The sequence below is a fragment of the Miscanthus floridulus genome, chromosome 7 (assembly GCF_019320115.1).
Source record: "Miscanthus floridulus cultivar M001 chromosome 7, ASM1932011v1, whole genome shotgun sequence".
In the NCBI taxonomy this organism is placed as follows: domain Eukaryota; kingdom Viridiplantae; phylum Streptophyta; class Magnoliopsida; order Poales; family Poaceae; genus Miscanthus; species Miscanthus floridulus.
In genome coordinates, this window is record NC_089586.1 from 65,545,460 (window position 1) to 65,554,685 (window position 9,226).

General features: G+C 41.3%; 1 long non-coding RNA gene and 1 pseudogene across 1 annotated transcript; one reads left to right on the plus strand and one right to left on the minus strand.

Moving 5' to 3' along the window:
* The first annotated feature begins 387 nt into the window (after positions 1–387).
* On the plus strand, positions 388–2,791 carry LOC136467042 (uncharacterized). Its single transcript, XR_010761529.1, has 4 exons — positions 388–859; positions 1,699–1,780; positions 1,871–1,996; positions 2,688–2,791. It is a non-coding gene; the product is annotated as an uncharacterized lncRNA (long non-coding RNA).
* Positions 2,792–3,078: 287 nt separating this feature from the next.
* LOC136467041 (aspartic proteinase 36-like) lies at positions 3,079–8,987 on the minus strand (annotated as a pseudogene).
* Between the last annotated feature and the right edge of the window lie 239 nt (positions 8,988–9,226).

Genomic DNA, 9,226 nt, shown 5'->3' on the forward strand with positions numbered 1-9,226 from the left:
GCTCGATGCATATAGTTTGGTCGGATTCATCAGGCCTAATTGATTGCTGCTCTTTTTTTCCCCTGAAATAGTGACAGAGAATAACAATCCCTGGAATACTAGACGATGGCTGGTTCAGAAAGGCCTACAAGCACCTGGAGTTTGACCAGAAATATGACATACCATTGGATGATGTGGATGCTGTCTTCCATGATTCAAAAGTGAGTGGATGGTGCATTTCCGTTTTAACCCTCATGCAAAATGTCACAGATATTACTTACAGGCTACTTTTGCAATTGCTAATATATCGAGCAAAATTATTTGTCAATTATGTACCCTTTACATGTACTTGCCAACCATAGCTCTAGAGTTGCTAATTCGTCCCAAACTTTCTTATATAGATCAGCCTTCCTATTTCTCTTGTGGTGAATAGGATGCTGCCTGGTGCTCATGCTAGATACTTCAGAATCAGACAGTTTGGAAATAAACCTTTTTTCTACAAATCTTCAACTTCTACTCTGTTTAGTGTATGAAGCCACACAAAACAGTTCATAACTGCAAGTACTTCTTGCAAACTATAGTGTGTGTTGATAGGCCATTACAATTTTTTGTTGCACAGAAGTGATTTTATTGTTCAAAATAATAGTCCTCCCAACATTATATCACAAAAGTTCTTTTGAGAAACCTGGCACTCTTCCTGTTTTCCATGAGAAAGATTCAAACTGTATATTTTGTTATTGTCCATTGTTCACTAGGTTATTGCACCAACAGATCTATTGGGCATGCAACCCTATATATCGATACAAAAAATACAAATAGTATGAAGTTCTTTGTAATTTTCAGGTTTTGATGTACCGAGAAACACCCTATTTACATTCAGGTAGTTATGTTGGTTATGTTGATTTCATAGAAAAAACAAAAATATATCAGTACACCTTTCTTTGCTGTACTACACTATTGTGCTAATTTCATACCATATGTGCATAGTTATCTAAAAAATATTAAAATATCATATTATGATGGATAAAACAATAGGTCACCTGGATGGCTTATTTGTTTTGGTACACTTATTTCAATTTTGTTATTTCAGAAATTACGGATTACCACTTGCTCATGAATTCTCACTATTATATACTCCTATATTTACTCAACGTGCTATCTTGGTGGATTTTCAAGATACCGTTCCATCTCCCCAAACTGCATCCTCATGTTAGACATGCCACAATATATGTTTGGGTTTCATGGCAGAATTAATGTCAACCTTGTAATTGCGAATGAAAAGGTACATGGTAGTTTCAGCAATCGCAATTATTATGCTAATAACATCTACAGGTGGAGCATATGATGAAGTCAAGGTTAAAGTAGTCCTTGTGCTTTTTGTTCAGAAGCTCATGAAATCTTTTATGCTTTCCTCCTTTTCATTAGTGCTTAGCATAATTGGCCCAATATAAATAAATAATCCTATTTGATGCTCCTAAAACTACACCTTGTTTCATACCATCTTCGTGCCATTAGTTGCATGTCCCTTATCCCTATATTTTACACTGCTACAAATACAGTTGATAAAGTAGAGTAACTAAAGTAGTTGTTTATCGTGCATCCATCTGCGTAGCTCTTGTTCTCTGTTATTGTGCTTTTGGCAAGAACTCAAATACTTGAATTTGAATCAAAATTCTTTAAGAATCATTTCAATCTGACTACAGTTAACATATTCTGCAGATGTGTGGATGAGCTTGAGAGCCAACTCTCCAAACATGGAAGCCTTAAAAAACTCTACTTTTATCATCAGCATCTTACCACAGTAAACCTGAAATATGGAAGTCTATAGAGTTGCACTTCTCTTCCGTGTTTGCCATATTAATTAGTGAATCTATCTTTGTCTCTAATGTAGGTTAACAAAATTGCCAGAGATTCTATCTCTTATGTGGAGTCCCTTATTGCGTCTATCATGGGTGGATAAGAAGGTTTGATAAGTATTCTAGATTCAGAAGGTGGATTTGGCTCATTACAGATGCAGGTAGATAATTTCTGAGTTGATCTCTGTTTCATATGCTGAATATGTCAATTACAGTTGAATTGCACCATTGATCCTTAATATTTTTTTGTACACTTATTTGCGCGCATTTCCACTCATTACAATATTGATTCTTCATCTGTGGTTCACCCCTCCTGCGCTAAATGCATTTCATTCCTACTGATATGCATTGATCTGCAAGTCGTATGTTTAGTGAACGGCCCTCAAGGTGTTCAATAAAATGTCTACATGGAGGCATTAGGTGTCACCATAAAAAACCCAAGCACTGCACTGCACTTTGCTGTGGTATTTATGACAATATAAGTGAGTCAATGCCAATAGTGTGGTATAGCTATGGGCGTTTGATGAAATGAGTAAATACTTAGTTTCCAATCTTATTATGTCCACCTTGCATCGCTGTTTAGTTTCCTATACATAGATCTACTACCACTCTTCTCAATTGTCGTATTATTTCTGCTTGAGGAAGCCTGTAAAATTATTATTATTTTTACAAAGTGCAATTCCAAAGAATGGTTTTATTGAAGGGAGTGTGGTGTAGGTTATCAGAGAATGATTGTTTCTTAGATTCCCTGCTTTTTAGATACCCAAGAGACAATGCTTAAGAGCATCAAATTTACTCTAGAGATTTACTTCCTCCTCTAATCCCCCATTCTATGCTTCTGTTTCGTACCAGAATAGGTGCTGCCCAGCAGGTGTGATCTCCAGCTCATAGATCTCATCATTATTGTGTCCAAGGTGTTTGATCAAGCACCAATAGGTTGGATTTGTAGTGAGATTAAACTGTAAGAACTCATTCGATTCATGATTCTAAGACATAATAGTTGTACAGGAACGTAACTTTGAAAATACCTGAGACCTGCATTTGTATCGTAAATGCAAGTACGGATCTTTTACTCAGGTACTCAGGTATTGCTTTAATCCATCATGCCCCGTGTTACTTGTCTATCATTTGATCGCGATGATGACCATGATCTGAAAACATACAGGCCCACCTTGTTCCATCTTGTTTACATTTGGTCCGTGCTTAATACAGCCCGTGATTTTATATGCAAATTAGGACATGCTGCTCATGAAACCTACAACTGCTTCTTATGATGCCAACTTCGAAGTGCATTGTCAGCCTGATGTGTCTTATGAAATTAAATATGGCTTCACCCTATGCTATTGTGCAATCCTTTATGTATAAACTGCCCTATAGCTACCCGCGCGCAAGGGCGCATGCCTTCCACTAGTCTGTATAATATTTTGCACTCTTTGTTGAACTTCTGAACTCAGCTATTTTTGTTACAGATAATACATTTTTCCATGTTTTAGTCCTAGATTCCAGGGTTAGGCTACAACATCAAATAGCTCCAGATTGTTGTTACTAACAACAGAATCAAGGACTTGTGCCATTGAAATCTCCACCCAGCCGAGATATTTTGTGCGTCGACAGTGTACACTGAGCCAGTATTGTCATCCTCAATTTTAATGCTCGAGGAGCCTGAAACCAAAAGAAACAAGTTCGGCATTTAACCCAAGATAGCACATGTGTAGAACACAACGAGTTTAAGTATATTCCCGTTGCAAAAATATCCCACTATGAACTACACAAACAAGGTTAGACTATACTATAAGCTCAGATTTCTGCGGGTGAAAGGACAATTACGATGAATTTGAAACTTACAGTTGTAGTCTGTCCATCCAATAACTTGTTTTTCCAAGTCATAAACGACTAGTTTATTTGAGAGGACCAGATCTGCAACAGAGTTTGTGAACTTTAGAAGCAAGTCAAGCAACATATAGAAGAAACAAGTAGATCAATAATAAAATTGCTTGATCATACCTCCTAAGAGAACCATATCTTTCCCATCTTTGGTCTGTACTCCACTATCCAGGAATCCCATACAGTATAAATCATTCTAGAAAACAAAAATAATACATTTAGAGTATTGAACATAAAACCTCATAATAATGGTAACTTGTCTCACACGATGATTGAACAAATGGTTGTCCACACTTAAGATACTAAATACTAAAACAAATATATACAACAACAACAACAAAGCCTTTAAGTCCCAAACAAGTTGGGGTAGGCTACGGTTGAAACACAGCAGAAGCAATCAAGATTCAGGCACGTGAATAGCTGTCTTCCAAGCACTCCTATCTAAGGCTAAGTCTTTGGGTATATTCCATCCTTTCAAGTCTCCTTTTATTGCCTCTACCTAAGTCAACTTCGATCTTCCTCTGTCTCTCTTCACGTTACTATCCTGGCTTAGGATTTCACTACGCACCGGTGCCTCTGGAGGTCTCCGTTAGACATGTCCAAATCATCTCAACCGGTGTTGGACAAGCTTTTCTTCAATTGGTGCTACCCCTAATCTATCACGTATATCATTGTTCCGAACTCGATCCCTTCTTGTATGACCGCAAGTCCAACGCAACATACGTATTTCCGCGACACTTATCTGTTGAACATGTTGTCTTTTCGTAGGCCAATATTCTGCACCATACAACATAGCAGGTCTAATCGTCAGTCCTATAAAACTTGCCTTTTAGCTTCTATAGTACCATTTTGTCAAAATTTATCTTGGCAAAATTTGATTCATAAGAATGAGCAGGGCTAGAACAAGTCAATACCAAACCTACTACAGATTAGATGACAAAGATAAAGATCAGATATAAATAGAAATCCAAAACCAGGCTTTTCGGGTTTAAGACATAGGAGCAATACGGCAATCCACAACTATGATTTCAAGTCACCCCCAGTCTAAATTTAGGTGAAGCATGGGCAATTTTGTCTTCTAGTGCACATGTACCTGAAATTTGTATTTTTGTCCTACTATTGGCCAAACTACCTGAGCACTGGGTCCAATGTGAGTAGGATCGCTTAGCCATGCTTCATAATTGGAAAAACGGGCACTGTGGAAGTACATGCCACTCAACCAAAGAAAGATAATGGAGAGTTGGCCGAAATGAGCACTAAAGACTTTTCGGAAAAAAACCGATCAAAAAAAGGACGAGCGAAGTAAGTAATCGAAAAACTTTCTTCTTTGTTCGTCCTATCTATAAGAGGAGAGCATATGAAAAATGTAACCCATTCTTTCGTTTTTTTAGCTCACTGGCCATTCGCTGGGAGTTTCGGGCTTAATACCGATATTTTAGCAACAAATCTAATAAATCTAACTTGTAGTGGTTGGTGTATTGATTTTTTTTTGAAAGGGAGTGTGTGCGAGTTGTCTATTTCAAGAATAGATTGGATCTATCCGGCTTATGAATTTTTCACAACGGAATTTGCATCTCAACTTTTGTGGCATGTCCAATCTTTGGATGCCCTATGAACACACCAAGTTTCGAATGTTTTGAAAACTTCTAAGTATGTTTTTCTAAGTGGTTTTCAAGATTCCATTCCACCAGAAGGCGGCTTGCATCAAATATTTTCAATTTCTTTTTCTGCTCCTTTTAGTATACGAAGAAATTTAATAAACAACAATGTTTCTTTATTCTATGTCCTTCTATGATGGAATTCATTAAGCTTTTGAAAAACAAAACATAGAAAAGCAGATTATTGTCACTTAAACATTTGGCTTGACACACTTTGTTGCTTATATTACTCAGAAAGAGCAGGGAGAAGAGATGATATCTTACCCCGTTCTGGAAAAGGTAATCATGTGGGTAAACATTCAGTGTAAGGTCTCCCTCAAAACTAAAGGTGACTACAGGAAATCCATCATCTATACTGCAAAAAGAATGGGGTGAAGGAGTTCGAAATATACACAAACAATAATTTGTCAAAAAAAGTCCATGCATGAGATGATCCCTGATTATAAGGCTCCGTTCGCTGGTCTGAACTTTGGCTGAAACTGGCTGAAAAACACTGTTCCGGCTAAATTGTTGTGAGAGAAAAATACTGTTCCGGCTAAATGTACAAATGCATGTAGCAATATAATGTATCCATGTATCAAAAACATGAGAGTGTAAGAACCACCATCGAATGTACCTTCCAGAAAACTGGAAACAGACGAAGTCTTGATAATTATGTAAGGCCAAATCTTGGTACTTATCAAATACCTAAAAATGGTCAAGAAAAGCATCATATGGTGGGCACATTCTTCACTACAAAGATCGTTTCTTACAGAAGTTCCCATACCGCAGTCAACAAAGTCCTATAAGCTTCCCTCGGAAGATATGCCAGTGTTGTCCCGCTGTCAATGATAGTGCCTTACTGTCACCCGAATCAAAAGTACTTGATGGAAGCTGAAGCGTAGCACCAGCTACAGATATTCCTTGCAGATTGACATTGTAGTGTGTCCTGTGGTAAATTTCAATAGAATAAGGTTCCAGAAATTACAGTGAACATCATTCATAAGAATGGGTATATCAACCGATGTATGTTGTAGTCAGACCCTGTTTGTCCTACTATAAACCAGGGCCATGTTTAGTTGGCCCGAATTGGCGCCGGCGAAAGTTACTGTAGCGTTTTCGTTTGTATTTGGTAATAATTGTCCAATCGTTGACTAATTAGGCTTAAAACGTTCGTCTCGCAAAGTACAACCAAACTATGCAATTAGTTTTTGATTTCGTCAACATTTAGTACTCCATGCATATACCGTAAATATGATGTGACGGGGAATCTTCTTTTTATATAGTGCCAAAGTTTGGATTGTGGGTGAACTAAACATGGATGCATGCGGGGAAGTAATTGAAGAGACCGGTAGCTTTACTGTATAAATCAAGGGGCGCACATAAAGAGTAAACCAAGGCATTGGCATTAAAAGCTGTAAAGACAAGGACTTGGGAGTTGGGACACTCAGTTATACTAGTATGTAGGAATATCTTAATGGCCCCGTTCGCTGGTCTGAAACTTGGCTGAAACTAGCTGAAAACACTGTTCCGGCTGAATTGTTGGAGAGAAAAACACTGTTCCGGCTTAAAAAAGAAGCCGAACAAGCCGAATATGAGGTAAGCCGAACAGGGCCAATATTACATTAAACAGATGAAACTAATGAGCGTAAACCAACTTAAGACAAACAATTCATGCTTCAAGATCAAATTTTAATGAATCATGCCAAGAAAAGAGTCAAAACTTTTATGCCTATGAAATACTTGTCAAAGCTTCTATATTCAATACATTTCTTTCAATTTTTTTAAGAAAATATATTTTGGCTGGAAACAGTCCATGCTTCAAGATCAAATTTCAACGAATCATGATTAGGAAACAGTCAAAGCTTTTATGTCTATGGAATACTGTCAAAGCTTTGGATGTTGGGTCGGTCAACTCGCTTAACTATCAGATAGATTAATAGAGCCTACTCCACTAGCTAATATTGAAGGCTTGACCATTTTTTGTTTGTTTTCAAAGAAAGAAATGCCATTCCACACTCCACACTTTGACCCGCATCACCATACAAATAAATTGATGGAATCAGCTCTTCCATGTATAGAGAAGTATGAACAGGACGCAGCAGAATTGCGGCTGATAAGCCATGGCAGGGAAGACCACTGAATTTATCAAACAAACAAACTAGCAGCTAACAAGACTGCCAAGAGAACAGCTGAAGGAACATTATGAGACAGAGAAAATAGATATCATGACGATGGAAACAGGGGAAACAGAGCAGAGACCACCACATACACGTTTTGCACCAACGGCGTCGTCTTCACTTTCGGCTGTAACACATTCCCAATAGCGAAGATGCCACCACCACGCACAGTGTCCAAGCAGTGAGCAAAGATCTTTCTCACTTTACGAGCAGCAGCCAGCTGCGATAGCATCGACGAATCCGCCTGGCCGAACCCAAGAATCCCATCAAGGGCCTGGCTCGAGGATCCCAAATCCCCACCAAGCTGAGCACCACACCTGCAGAACGAAAAGAGCGGCAGAATCAACGGACGAGTACAAATTAGTGGTCCCCAGTCCAGGTGCACTTGCTCCAGGCAAAGGCTCACCCAAACGTGATGCTGGCGTTGGACGGGGTGGTCTGGCCGTTGCCGGACACCTGGTTGTACTGCACGGAATCTGAGACGTAGAAGCCGGTGGTAGAGCTCCCATCTCCGTAGGCGATCCTGAACTGGCACGGCGACGACGTCGAGGGGCACGCCGCTCGGGCTGTTGGCGACGCAGAACTCCTGGTCGCACCCCACCGTGGTCCCGCTCCCGGCGGGGTCGTACTGCGTCAGTTCTATCTACAACCAAACCGACACGCAGGGAAGGACGATTCTTCACGAAAAAAATCATCATCACCAAGCAGACAAGCAATCCAATCTCCCCCCACCCCACAAAAAAAAAAAAAAAATCATCAAAGGAATTAAATGGAGGAGGGGGAATCGAAGGGACAAGCAAGCCTGGCATGGCCATGGCGATGGAGCATTACCCCGAGGCCGCTTCTGGTGGGGCAGCCGTCGCAGCGGACTGCAGTTGACCCAGAGGATATCGCTGCCTGTGTCCACCTGCACGTAGTAGCCCTTGGGCGGCGAGCCGATCTCAATCTGCGTGTAGTACAGGCTGCGCTGCGCAGACCCCCAGTCAGACACGCCAAGAAAAGAATACTAAAGGCCTATGGGGCCGGAAGCTGCAGCCAGAAACGCACGCGCGCCGGCGAGGCTGATAGATCACCTACCCGGTCGCGGTGGGGAGCCCGACGCCGCCGAGGGGCAAGTCGACGGCGCCAAGGAGCCGACCGTGGCGGCCGACGTCGTGCCTCCGCAGCGCCGCGAGGTGCCCCGCCACACCCCCGCCTCCGTGGCGCGGGAACTTGCGGCGCACCTGGAAGACGCCGGTGGCGGCCGCGCGCTCCACCGACAGCGCGAAGAGGAGGACGAGGAGCACCGAGAAGAAGCTGGAAGCGCGGGGCGCCGGCGCCGGCGCCATCGATCCGATCGTGCTCTTGGGTTTGCTTAGCCCGGAGGGCTTCCTACTCCAGGCAGGCAGCAGCAGCACCCAGCCGGTGAGGTCGCAAGGAAGCGACCAGGGGAGGCGTATGTATTGTGTCCGCGTTGGGGGTAGGCGGCGAAAAAGAGGAAAAGAAGAGGAGGCGGAGGACAACGGTCGGTGTTTAAATCAGCCGGGAGATATTCTCTCCCACCCCTGATCTTCCTTTCGTTTCACGTTTTCAGTTACCCTCGGTTTCCTTCTGCTCTGATATAACGCATAGTCATTCTTACTTAGATAAAATAAGATGGTGTAATAGGTGTATATACTCTTCACTTGACTTTCTAATCTATTGAAATCTA